The sequence below is a fragment of the Rattus norvegicus genome, chromosome 16 (assembly GCF_021556685.1).
Source record: "Rattus norvegicus strain SHRSP/BbbUtx chromosome 16, alternate assembly SHRSP_T2T, whole genome shotgun sequence".
In the NCBI taxonomy this organism is placed as follows: Eukaryota; Metazoa; Chordata; class Mammalia; order Rodentia; family Muridae; genus Rattus; species Rattus norvegicus.
The window spans coordinates 55,393,590-55,407,433 of NC_141549.1; the positions used below are offsets into that span (position 1 = coordinate 55,393,590).

The window sequence follows — 13,844 nt, forward strand, 5'->3', positions numbered from 1 at the left end:
CTCACTGTGCACTTGGGCGCGCTCACAGGTACTTCAGTAAAATGGCAGGTCAGGAAGGGGAAGTGCCACGCAGAGCAGGAGGGTAAAGTCCGGGCGAAGACGCCTTAGAGACAGTCTGACATCTTGACTCCATAAAACTCAGCATCTTTCTGTCGCTCTAGAGCTCAGCCTTCAACAACCCCTTCCGTCCTGCTGAGGCTATAAACACAGGTTCCTCCCTACTTAAAAATAAATGGCTCTCAACACTGCATTTCCTTTAGACTAACACCCTTATTTTTCTTACCTTGGAAAAGAGCTTGATAAAAGGTACTTTCTCAGCCTGCCAAAGTTGACTGCTTCTCTCCTAAAACCACTGCTAGCCTCAAATGCCTAACAGAAACCCTTCAGATCCATCCCAGCAAAACACACACACACACACACACACACACACACACACACACACACACACACACGAGAGAGACAGAGAAAGAGAGACAGAGAGACAGAGACAGAGACAGAGAGACAGAGACAGAGAGACAGAGACAGAGAGAGACAGAGACAGAGAGAGAGAGAGGCAGAGAGAGAGAGAGGAGAGGGGAACGCTTCCTCAGGCATCATGTGAGCAAACGTCCTTCTTCTCTGTTCTTCCCTGATCTTATGTGTCATTCTTCAAGCCACTCAACCCCCTACCCAATACCCTGAGTCCTTTACAAGTGCCTAAAATGGAAAAGCAATCTGTAACAAAACAACACCTGAAAGACTGCACTTTCCTGATTCTTCTTAACTGCTTACTGCTCTATCTCTCATTCACAAGGAACTATAGTGCGACAAACGTCTTCTTCCCACACAAAACCTAGACTATCGCCTTAAAGACCTCATCCAAGAGCTTCCAACATGCCCACAGCTGAGCCCACCCTCTCAGGTACCTAAAGAAGAATCCTCCTGGAATACCATCCGCTCTAAGTGAAGACAGCCTCTTCCCTGGTTTCCCACTGTAAAAATCAAAACAGGTCCACGGAACGACCATTCCGATTCCAGGGGAGAGTCTTACTAATTCCCCACAGCACTCGGAGTTTGCAGGCTAAGAGATCAAACAGACAGGAAGGGAGCAGAAGACTTAACATTGAAATCTCGACCCAGCTTCTGTCATCGACTGACTAAGGATTAAGGATGGCACGGAAGCTCAATCCTGTGGACTGCATTTCTTTGAGAACCTGGGGGCGGCACTACATTCCTTACAGCTTCCTGCCACAACCCTTCTTTCCCCCCCGCCTCCCCTCAAATTCGGAGTTTAGATGACCTCTTATGCCTGTCAAACCTCCATTTATAAACTGTTACCTAGAATTGTTTTACTTATCTCTCAGAGCAGCTTCATATGCACTCGTGCTGCTACACCTGATCCATACGTGCATTTATTCCGACACAGTATGTTATCTATCCTAGTGATCCTGTTTTCTAATCCTACCCTGCTGAACTCACTCACCCTTCTTTCTGATGTCATACGTCATTAGAATATACTTGGGTATTTTGGCCTGCTAATGTTTTTCCCTTTGCCTGCTGATTCAGTACATATTGAATAAATATATGTGTATATTTTTAAGATTTAGTTTTATGTGCATGTGTGTCTGTGTGGGAGCGTGCACACATGAGGCCTGGGATCCCCTGCAGCTGTGTTATAAACTATTGCCAGTCAGCAATGTAGGTACTGGGAACAGAACTCAGGTCCCCTGAAAGAAAAGTACCCACTCGCCACTGGGCTATCTCTCCAGACTTGGTATATTCCTACTAGGTTTTTACAAAGACTTTTGATGATCTGATCCCTGTCTACTTATCTACTGTAACCCTGGTGTCACTAACTTCAAACTAAAGGGGCACTTTCTCATAGGCTTGTGCCATGCCAAGCTGTCTTGAGCACAGGACTCCCAACCAGTGGCTGGGTGTGTGTTAATCTAACGACAACTACACTTCCTCCCATCTGAAAGACAACGTAAATGTAACTTAACGCTCCTAAAATACAGTTCTGTGGCTTCTCTTCAGCATTTCCTTGTTTTCTTGTCCTTAACCTTTGCCCCATAAAAACTACCCTCCCGTGCTCAAAGGCCAACTTCCGGCACTGTCATTTATTGTTCTGTGTTCTACCCTGGCCAAAAGAAGCTACAGGAAAGAAGACCAGTGAACCTAACTCACTCAGAGCTTTCATTTTCTTACAGCTAAGGTCTTTTCTCTCCAGTCAGCAGACCACAATCAAGTCATACAACCCACATGATACTTTGTACAATCCTGGTCTCCCCGACCCACTCCCCGTGTCAGTCATGAGGGACTCATCCAAATCCACCTACGGCAGGAGCCCAACAAGCTTGCTAAAGTGTTAGGATGTACTACTGTGGTCTTAACCGGTCTCTCTTCCAACATCCAACACTGCCTCAGCCCTCTCACGGGACCTGAGCTCTTCAAGGACAGGAAACCTGACTTGTTCGCCTATGTGCATGGTGTTAAGTCTCGATGTTTGCACAGAAGATTCACAGTTACTGGACTGACGAATGGAGAGATGAATAAAAAGACTAAGAAGAGAGGCTAGAAGGCAAGGTTAAATGAAAGAGGATACACAAAAGGAAAATAAAAGAGTGCTTCTGCTCCCTTAACAGAAAAAAATTCAGGGACGACCATCAGGCCAGGAACAGCACTGGAGATGGTGGCCCTTTAAATGGCTCTTAATTCCTAGTTGGTCCAAAATTAGGTCACCGCCACCTCGAAACCCTTCAGAACTGCCTACAGGTGATACCTGCAGACCTGTCACCGAGCCCCATGATTGAACACTCTAGTGACTGAATTCCCAAAGGGCTGGTACAAAATACATAACAGATGTATTTCTCGTCAAGTATACCATGAGCTCTTGGAATTGAGCAAGAATCTGAGAAGCATTTAAATCTGGACCTTTCAAGAGAAGGCACTTAGACATAGCTCAGGGGTTTAGAGCCCGGCTGTTCTTCCCAAGGATCCAGATTTGATTCCCAGCACCCACGTGGCAACTTGCAACCATTTGTCAACTCCATTTCCAGAAGACCTCTTCTGGTTTCTGAAGGCACCAGGCACACACGTGGCACATGACATACAAACAGGCAAAACAACCATACACATTAAAAATAATCGTGAAAGCACTTTCGTATCCTGGAAAATAGTCAACAGACAAGTTTTTAAGTAGAACCGCTTCTTCGCAAAGGAGAACTATCCACTTTCTGATCTTAAATGGTTTAAAAACACCTTCCCAGGTCTAAAGACAAACGGACATGTCCAAATTGGACAACTGAGACTCGCTTTCACCTTCCACACAATCTGCTCCAAAAAAAAAAAAAAAAAAAAAAAAAAAAAAGAACACTTTCCTACTGTAAATTCCCAACCATGAAGACTCAAATGTGGGATCCTTCCACTTTCTTTACGAACTAAAGTCCTTCAGGTTACAAATCAGCCAACTAGACAGCGTTTGATGCTATAATACACCCACTTGGTTTTGGTTTATTGAGAATATGTAAAACCAGCCAGACCTAAGTGGAAAACAGGTAGCTCAGGCAAGCTTTCTAAGACTATTACACAGAGAATCAATTTCCTAAAACCTCTTCCACTTCTAACACGGAGAGAAAGGCCTTCTCCAAAGATGCCCAAGAGCTGAATCTGAGCGCGTACCCTAGAGTGGGTGGGGGTGGGGGACTATTTAAAGGAAATCTTTATTACTTTGAGCATACATCTTTGGTATAAAGTGAACTCTCTACTAACCACACAATGTGAAACCAATAAAGACCTGTGGGGAGGCTGCTTACCCACAAAAATGAACTCAGAGGTAGCCCAAATGACTTTGTGAAGGTCTCTAACAACCTTGCTTCCTTTCACAGTGGGGTTTTTGAAATAAGATTCTGGCTCCTTTAAGATGTTAATTTTTCAAGAAATGGGCACACAAGGGCAAACTTTTTTTAAACAAAACTTAAACTACACTTGTAAAATACTACCTCAGCCACAAGGAGAGTTGCACCAATTTTTTTTAAAAAATCATATTTTAAATATCTGTATATCATAAAACAGGGAGAGAGGCAAAGTTCTAACACCTAGATAAGACTAATGAACCCGAGATGCAAAGTCAAATTACCCAGAATGAACCAATATAGTTATGGAGTACAGGCAACAACTGTTTGTGTGGCTAAAACTGATATGAAAAACATCAATATCCCTTAGCATCAGGACATGAAAATATGCTCTTAAAGTATTAAATATGGAATATATGAAGCAACACAAGTCAGCTTTTGCCAAGGTAAGTCATGTGCCTTTTAAATTTTTTTTGATTCTAATATCTAAGTAAATTCCCAGTTTAAAAAAAAAAAACAAAAAACTCTACCAGCACTCGGGAGTTGCTTAACAAAAACTAATTAATGAAACTATAGTTCAGGCTCATGAAAAAAAATTAACTACATAGAAAATATTTGCGAATTTACTTTGCCCTAACACACAATTGTCTCCTTGTTTCCAAGACTCTGTAATTCCCATCAGTGGGGGGTGGGATTCTAACAAGACAGCGGAAAGTTAGCTTCCTAAAAGAAATCACAGGGAGGACTGTGAAGCAGACCCTCTCTTTTAATAAGGATCTCATAAGTTTATCTTCCAGAAAACAGACAGGGAACTAACTGCCCGGGCGTACACTTCCCCGGAGGCTTAGCCTTGCAAAGGAGCCGCAGTAAACCTCAGCGCTGCACTCCTCCGGGCACAGAACATCTAAGAAACTCAGCGACTCCATTTCAAAGATCTCACGCTCAAGCGATCGGCTCTGCTTTCATCTCTGTACTTGGAGACCGCTCCAAAGCCGAGATGGACAGGAGTCGAACCCGGAGCCCGCAGTCGTGTTCCCGGGTCAGACAGCCTGGCGCTACCCGGAGTAGCATGCTGGCCTGGGAACCGCAGCGCCGGACGCGGACTCCGCAATCACCATTCCCTCCACGTCCCGCCGGTCCCTCCATCTCTCCGCCTCCGCACCCTGGAGCCGCCACTCAACTCTGCGAGTGGGCAAGGGGACTGGCACCAGCCCCGGCCACAGTGCAGCGGGAGAAGCGTGGGAGGGAGGGCACCCACCCCCGGCCCAGACTCCACTCCACCCTCAGCAAACTTACTGCAAAGTTGGCTCCCAAGTAGCGGCGGTGCGTTCGAGCGCACAGCCCGGGTGCTCAGCCCCGGTGCTCAGCGTGCCCGGCTGCCGGAGCCCGCTGTGCCGGGAGCCGCACTGGGCCCGCACGTCCGCATGGCGCCGCTGGCCGTCCAGCCTCGCCTCGTCCAGCCCGGCCCGCGCGCCCCAGCTCCCCGCCGTGTGTATCCCTCCGCCCGCGGCCACGCCTGCCAGCGCCGGCTCTCGTTTCGCCAGCGCCGAGACTCCCCGACTCCGTGCGCGCAGCCCGAGGCCGCCCCGCCCCCGGGCAGAAGCGCCCGCCCCGGGGGCTATCCAGACTAGCGTCCAACGTGGAGCGAGGCGAGCGCCTTCGAGGAGCTTACCGGACTGAGAGGGACAGTTTGGGGACGGTGCTAGAACATGGAGCTGCTGCTGCTGCTGCTCCTGTTGAAAGGAATTTTATTGAGTGCTCCCTGCTAGGAGTGGGGAAATATTTGCGCCCCCCCCCCAAAAAAAGACAGAAAGGGGAAGAAGTCACCTAGGACCTAAGGAACAGCCCCCCCCCCCCACCGCATTCCTTTAGACTTTTTCCCCAACCTCCAGGAAATCCCCGAATCCGCATTTGAATGCCTAGCTCCCAGGCTGCAGCCGCTGGGGTGAAAAACTACAGAGGGTCTGGAAAGGAATGCAGTTTGGTCGGAATTTACTTCCTCCTGAAATCCACATTAGGCCAAGGGAAATGCATAAGTTTTCCCGCGACCTGTTAATTCAGACACGGTTGGACCTCAGACCCTCCCGGATCGCGGCGGTGAGCCCCAATGCCAGCCTCCGAGACAGACGCCAACCACCGCCCCCCCCCTCCGCGCGCACCCCCTCAATCCCCGGGTTTGTAGGACAAAGGCAGCTGAGCCTCCCTAAACGCATTCTCGGCGCTTAATTCTGCCCCAAGGGTCCCGTAATCTGTGAGCCTGGCCCCTCAGCTACAAGTTCTCGTGCGAGATGGGAGATTCCCGGCGAGCAAGGCTCCCCACTTGCAGAACTCCTTCTGGCGGCCGAGCGCCCAGCCAGCGCATCCCAGGGTTGCAAGTCTATCCCCGGCTCCTGCAGAGCTCCAGGTACCGGCTGATGAGCAAACGAGACTAAACCGAAGCCAGCCACGCTTTGGAACGCAGCCCAGAGAAAAAGAAGGACTCGACCTCGGAAAGTTTGTGGGGCTCGAACATTTTAACGCCGCGAGAACGCAGAGATCAGATTTCCCTTGGAGCGGGTGGAGGGAGCTGCAGAGGGAATTGCACGGCAGACAGGGTCTAGAGTGTATTCCTTTGGCTCAAAGTTAATGTCACCTCTTAAGCCATCTTAAAGCAAGGTGGCTGAAAAAATAATGGTGTCTAGCAGGTTACGCTTGGGAAGAAAAAGTAGTGCCTGCATGCGGAATGAGTGTGCTGATTCGTACCTCTGAATTCGTACCCTGCTCACTACTTAGAACACATATATTCACAACACCCAGAAAAAGCAAACATCTTCGTAACCCAAAGACTCCTCCGGCCGCGGCAACAATTGCGCAAAGTGCTCGCAGAGTTACCGGTCAGTGAACGCTACGAAAGTGAGAGACCTGATCTCCAAGCTCAACCAGTTTGCGACCTCCCCCCAGCCTCCCCGGAATTTTAACTCTCAACAAAACACACACACACACACACACACACACACACACACACACACACACACACACACACAAAGCAAGCCGTTGGGGGAGGGGATGTGAGAGGGCTTAGGGCAGAGCTGCTAGAAGGAAAGGACAATAAAAAGTATAAAAACACATCGCTCCATAGCATTAAATCACCACTGGATTTTGTAAGTCGTACAAAGGAATTCCTGTAAAAAAAAAATCATTGATATATTGGTGCTTACTAGGACTAAAATATCTAATTAAGAATCCTAAATATCCAGGCTTACTAATAGATCTCACTGCCGGTAAGAAGTTGCACTTGGTCGCTACAGGAACCGCAAAAAGCCAAAAATGCAGTCTCCTGTGTTGCCTCATTTTGCTAATCCTTGAGCCACCAACGGAACGAAATGGAGATACCTTTTTGACCACGAGCGAATTGCCTTCACATGAAGAGACGTGTTGTTCAAGTTCCGCGAACATCATTTAAATAGTCGATCTTCTTTGACCCTGTCCCCAGAGCCTCATTGAAATTAGGTGGAAGAGAAACTGTCCCCCCCCCCCGCCAAAAAAAGAAAAATAAAATAAAATAAACCCTTTCCCCCAGCACTGCCTCTACATTCAGTCTACCCAAGCTGATTTTTCTTGAAATATATTAAGTGTCGTCCGGTGTAAATGAAGACGAGGGTGCAAGCGATCAAGCTCTGTCTGGTCCACGTCGTTAAGAGTAACCGGCAGGTCCAAGTTCGAGGTCTGCACTGAACTAGGAGCTGAGAGCGCGCCTTGCCCAATGCTCGGACTAGAGGGCGCTGCGCCACTGCAGATCACCCAGTCCCCAACGCGCCCTCCCTGGGCACCATTTCTATAACAAGTTACACTGAAAATAATGCACAAACGGCTTCACTTCTCAAGTTCTTTTGAACAGTGCTCTGTGTGTATTTTGCGAATTCCAAAAGCTGCGCATGCCTGCCTTTCATTCCCGCGCCCCGTAAAGGCCGCGGGCAGTCCAGTTTCTTGAGCGCAGATCACGTAGGATACACACGAATTCCCCCACTCGCTTACAGTGAAACACCCCTCACGTTATTTTCATTCACGATTAAACTTAAAATTCTACAAGGCATGCACTGAACAAAGAACTCACCACAGTAGCCCGGTCCTCGGTGTTCTTCCTTACAGTCCCCGGCAGTTGGGTAATTCCCACGCCGATTGGATATTTGTTAGGATCCGGGCTCGAAGTACCAACTTTGCCTCCCTTGGATCTTCAGCATATCCCCAAGCAGAGCGCGATCCTCCTCCAGTGCTGGCGGGACTCAGGTGGGCGCATTTCCAGTGGCTCTCGACCCGGGGAAAGTTTGAGCACCAAAAGAGGTGGAGAGAGCGCGCACGAGGTCTGGAGAGAGGGCCGAGGGGAAGCCAAGTTTGTCAGAACATGTCCAGGCAGCCAGCTGCCGAGTTGAGGAGTTACGGCCGGCAACTGCGGCGGATCTCTCTGCCTCTTTTCCCTACTCCTCCCTCTAGGAGCGGCTGGGGGAGGGGAGGTGACGTCAGAGCCCCGCCTCGCCCCCGACTCCCCGGCGCTGACCGGGTTCTCCAGCTTCAGTCGGCCTCCCAGCCAGTTGCAGCTAAGAACGCCCAGGCTGCCGCCAGGTTTCCCGATGCAGTGATCTCCCTGGCCGCAGCCGTCCCCACGAAGAAATGTCCGTCCCTCTCCTCCCCGCGGAGTCTTGGGGCTCCGCCGAGCGCTGGCTTCTTCGCACTCACCACCGGATCAGCCAGCCAAGGTCCCCCGTTGCGCTCGCCTCCCGGGCTTCCACACCGGGTCCCGCGGCGTTTCCCACGCCTCGGACTGCAGGTGATGCTCTTCCTCTTCTGCAGCTGAAACTCGTCGCAACGTGTCCGTGTCGCCTGTCCGGGTTTTTGCTGGGCAGAAGCGCGATCAGTCACTGCAAGCTTACTGGACGACTCGGACTTTGTCGTCCTCCAACTTCTGGAGATGTGATGTTTTAAATTTTTAAACTATTTAAATTTTAAATGGTTCTTGTTGTCCAACGCTGCTTGTGATCTTTGTGTTGAAAACCGTCTTTTTAATCTCCAAATCCTTTCCAAATGCTCCTCTGTCTTGAGACCTAGTCTGAATCATAGATTTCCAGAGGTAGGGGGAAGCGATGGGGGCGGAGCCAATTTTAACGTATCTTACAAGTAATCTGTAGTGATAATGGCTAATACACAAATCAATTGTCTACACCTCGAAACAACATAAATTTGCAAAAATGCAAGCCCTGTTAAAGCTTAATGTATAAATGAATATGTCGCTTTTATATAAGTGTCCAGGCTGTGGGAAAATATCTGCCGTGGGATTTTTTTTAATGCCACTAACATGCCAAAAAGCATCTCCTGAACAGCATGAGAGTCTAAGGGAGCCATTTATGTAAATTGACACTGCCCCAAACGATTATTATTAGATTTGAAGGAGTCTGGGAAAGCAGGGCATGGTGCTGGAGGCAGATTCTATGAACATATTTTCATCCCTTTGCGTAAATATATCAGTCTGTGTAGTTTTGAGAGATTAAGAGCAAACAAAACTAGCGGGCTCAAACGTTAAGGAAAGAGATGAAGAGACTGAGTGTTCTGAGTGTGTGCTTAGGCTTGAGAACTGCTCCAAGCTCCAGTGAACCCCCTTACCTGAGGTAGTTCGGGACCAATATCTGTTGTAAATGGTAAAAGTTGTAAGTTAAAAGCAAGCCTCCCTGGGTCTCGTCTGTTTGCCACACGGATAGCCTCCATTCGTGCAGACACTATGTTTTTACTGAGCATCTTAGAAAATGCCTAGCATGCATCTGAAAGGTACTTCTTACCACTTGTTCTCCTGAGCCCCTTATTTTCCTTTGCGATCTGAAATTTCTTATAAGGGACTGGGAGCCTCTAGAAGAGTGGGGGAAGGGGGATGGCGACCAGAATGAGATAACCTTAGAGGCCACAGAACAGGGGCAGCAGCGGAGGGGATTTCTGAGAGAAGACTGTTCTGTCGAGCAAGCCTGTCAATGCCCAGTCACTTCTATCCTTCACTATGGCAACTGGGCATGCTCAGCACTCCTTCTAGGTGCACACTTGATGTTAGACATTGACCACACATACAAACCCTCAAGATGATGCAAGGTCTCCTGCGGCACTGCTACGTGCACAAGTCAATTTGGTTTGATAGACCAGACTTTAGAGTTGCTCGGGCAATCCAAGGTGTTCCAGTTTTAAAAGAATAGGGAGGAATTTACGTTTTATTGATAGTATTAGTTCTTTTAAAAAAAAGCTCATTTTAAAAGTTGAGGACAGGATAATTTGAACAAAACCCTTTGTTCTAAGCAATGAGACTAAATCTGGAGTAGCCATTGGCTATTTTGGTTTAAATAAAATTAAGTTAACATTCAATTCCTTAATCTTTCAAACTATGTATCATATATTGACTACCCACATCTGGTTAGTGGCTGTTCATGTCAAAATAAATTTAAAAGCACCTTGATCGCAACAGAGACTATTGCTAGAAATACCTTGCTATATATCTTAAATTTTTTTTAAGGCTACATCAAGCATTAAATTTTAAGTTTCCTCTCCAGTACTGAGTGGATTCTACAGTATGGGAGGGGATGCAGGGCGGGGTGCAGAACCATGAGAGCATTTACTCATTCCCCAAGGATTTCTCAAGTACCAACAATGTGCTAAGTGGAATTATGTAAGATTCAAGTCCTAATAGATGAGGCGTGTTTATGTGATTAAGAAATATTAACACAGCCTTTTAGCTGTTTTTACATCTTTGCTTAGAACAGAGCACAGGGAAAAATCATAATTTTAAGCAAGATAGCATTCTCAGTCATTTTTAGGAATAGCCCTAGAACCAAATGCCTCTCCCTAAGCCCAACTGATTCCCAGCATCCCACCCTCCCTGGCATCCCACCAGCATCCCACCCTCCCCAGCATCCCACCCTCCCTGTCCTTCTGCACTGCTCTTAGCTCTGTCACATTCCCTTTGACCCCTTCTTGCAGCCACACTTTGTGGGGGAGGGGAAGCAGGAAGTATCTCTCCATGACTCCGGACAGCAATTTTTTTTTTTTTTTTTTTTTTTGCATTCAAATCCAGCTCTCCTTTGGGATGTGCTTATACTCTTTAAGAGAGACCTTAAGCCACACAACTGCCCAGCCTGGTACGTCTCTGCCGGGGCTAACTGTAGATGTCTTGCTGATATTCTCCTTCCTTCCTCAGTTCAGAGTAATGGGGGTTTTCTTAAAATTATACCCTAACGATAAGTTTTCCCTCTAACGGTGAAATTTTGGACACCACAAACATTCAGGAAGTTTCTTGATGGCTATTCTGGCTGTGTGTGTGTGTGTGTGTGAGAGAGAGAGAGAGAGAGAGAGAGAGAGAGAGAGAGAGAGAGAAAGAGATCTTCATTTCCTTAAAAAAAAATACATAGTGAAACAGGGTAGTTGTAGAGCTTTAATGTCCCTTCGAAAATGTAAGCTCAATATCCCCCCAGGTAGTTCGGGAACAGATCTTTGCAAACAAAATAGAACCCTTGCCATGCTGGCTCAGTCCCTGAGGAGGCCGAGCTTACCTTCTCAAGCAGGAAAGAAGAAGAATCTAGGCAATGCCTAAGTGCTCTCTCAGTAGAAATAACAAAGGGAGAATCAGGCTTTAAGTTGGAAGATATGAGTGAGATTTGTCCTTGACAGATACAAGTCTAAATTCGACTGACTTCACAGAGTTGAACTTAACTTTGCCCCCATTAAGGTCTCCAAAATGATTAACAACAACAAAAGCCAATTCTAGCTCTTGGTTGTGAGAGATGGAATTATCATTGTTACAGCGGTACCTATGGTTGTCTTGGTATCCACCTTGACACTCCCAGGACAGCTCTGAAGCTCACAGAAGCCACAGTACCTAGCAACATTTATTTACTTCAGAACCAGTTGTTCTATGGTTGTATTTAAGACACACACAGACACAGTCACACACACACACACACACACACACACGGGGTTGGGGATTTAGCTCAGTGGTAGAGCGCTTGCCTAGCAAGTGCAAGTCCCTGGGTTCGGTCCCCAGCTCTGAAAAAAAGAAAAAAAAAAGACACACACACATATATAATGAGAAATATAATGCAAATATATGTATGTATACATACATATATTCTCATTTTTCCTCATATATACACATACATATTCTCATATTTCTTATAGATACTAATTAATTATATAGTAACTAATATATACTAATTAATATAGTAAATAATATATTGCTATAATATAATATAATTATTACAATATAATAATTAGTAAATATATATACTAATTAATTCTCATAAAGACTTTTAGGGTTTGAATCTAAAGTTTCCTAAGAGACTCGTGTTTTAAGTTCTTCTATGGTTGATGCTGCTTTGGGAGAGTGTGGAAAACATAGTAGATATGGCCTGGCTAAAGAAAGCAAGCCACTAGTAGCAGCCCTTTGAGGATCATAGCCTCCTCTGCACCCCAGTTCTGACCTTACTCTGTCTGTGATGACATCAGGAGTCAGACTCAGCCACTCTATCCCACTGAATGGACTGCCCTGTTCTGCCCAGTCATGACCGATGGCAATGTCCTGAAACCTTGAGCTAAAATAAATCTTCCTTTCCTTAGGTCATCTCTGAAAGTCCCTAATACAGAATTCTAGAAAGCATTAGTTGTTAATCCCCTACCCTCATTTCACAGAGGAGAAACTGAGGTACATGGTAGATAAGCTAACTCAATCTTTTGGACTAAACTTTGCAGCTGCCTAGCTGTAAAGCCAACATTGTTGTCTCCTGGAACGTAGCACTGTTCCTTAGAGCCTGCTCCTCCTCTGTGCTCCTTATGAACTGGGGCTGTTTCGAATTAAAGGTCAGCGGTGCTGTAGCTTGAAAACTGGCCTGGAAGACAGTGAACCGTTCATCAAGCTGCAGCCAGAGAGGAATGTTCCTTTCTAGTAGCTATGCTGTATGTGAATAAATTATTCTTCATAAGTGGGTCCTTTAATCACAGAAGAAGAACATCCCTGGTTGTGTTTAGGAATTTATATATGTAATGCACCCATTACTTGTTGGGATTACTTATTTTGCTAGGTACATATATGTACTCTCAGGCACATGGCTTTTAAATTCAAGATCAGCAAATGGCTTTTAACTTGTTTAGGCTGAAAAACACACACCAATGATGCTCAATGAATTTTGACAAGGAAATACTGTCTCAGGATTTCATGACCAGCATTTTAATATTTACCTTGCATTTCCCAGTCTCAGTCTAGAATTCCTGGTATTTCCTTCTCGTTTGAATTCTTCCTTCTTTTCTTCACCTACGCCTATAGGTATGTGGCGATTTGGATGAGAATCTTCCCCATAGGTTCATGAACCTTTGGTCTGTATCGCTAGTAGTGCTGTTTGGGAAGGGTCAGAAGGTTGTCCTTGGTGGAGGAAGTCCATCACTAGGGGAGCTTTGAAAGTTTAAAGCCATTTCTAGTTCACCCTATCTGCTTGGTGCTTACAGTTCAAGATGTGAGCTCTCAGCTCAGTACTCCAGCTGCCAAGCCTGCCACTTCTTTTCACCTGGGGAATAGTCCCCCATTGCATATTTTTGCTACTAGAGTCCACCTCTTACGTTGGTATTATCACTTTTAAGCAAATCTTGTATAGAAACTCTCTGGACCTCATTGGTGAAATTGTGATGTTCTCCGTGTCTATTCTGTAACACATGGTATATCCAAAAGCATGATAGGAGCTCTGAACTCCTCGTCATAAGCCTATGAATCGATCATGGCCAATGAGATGCTGGAGTAAATACGCTGGGGCCTCCAAAGAGGAAAAACAAAACGAAACAAAACCAACCAAACAAACAAACAAATGACACTTCTTTCTAGTAAAGATGCACAAGAAATATTGTCTCTAAGGACATTGCCAGGCTAGGACATCATACTAGGGACTGGTTTGGGTACTTGCTTAGTGAGGGCACGATCTAAACCAGGATCTATGGGGTGTGGGAGGGCAATGACATGAATCA

General features: G+C 46.4%; 2 protein-coding genes across 16 annotated transcripts in view; one reads left to right on the top strand and one right to left on the bottom strand.

Moving 5' to 3' along the window:
• Fat1 (FAT atypical cadherin 1) overlaps nucleotides 1-8,276 on the bottom strand; it is a 119,035-nt gene extending 110,759 nt beyond the window's left edge. For 10 of the 16 annotated variants that reach the window (XM_087589252.1, XM_087589248.1, XM_087589243.1 and 7 more), the window contains exon 1: nucleotides 7,927-8,276. The gene's annotated coding sequence lies outside the window, so the exon portion shown is untranslated. 16 annotated transcript variants of the gene reach the window in all.
• Erich1 (glutamate-rich 1) overlaps nucleotides 1-13,844 on the top strand; it is a gene marked incomplete at its 5' end in the record, with an annotated part of 52,793,804 nt that overhangs the window by 24,523,030 nt on the left and 28,256,930 nt on the right.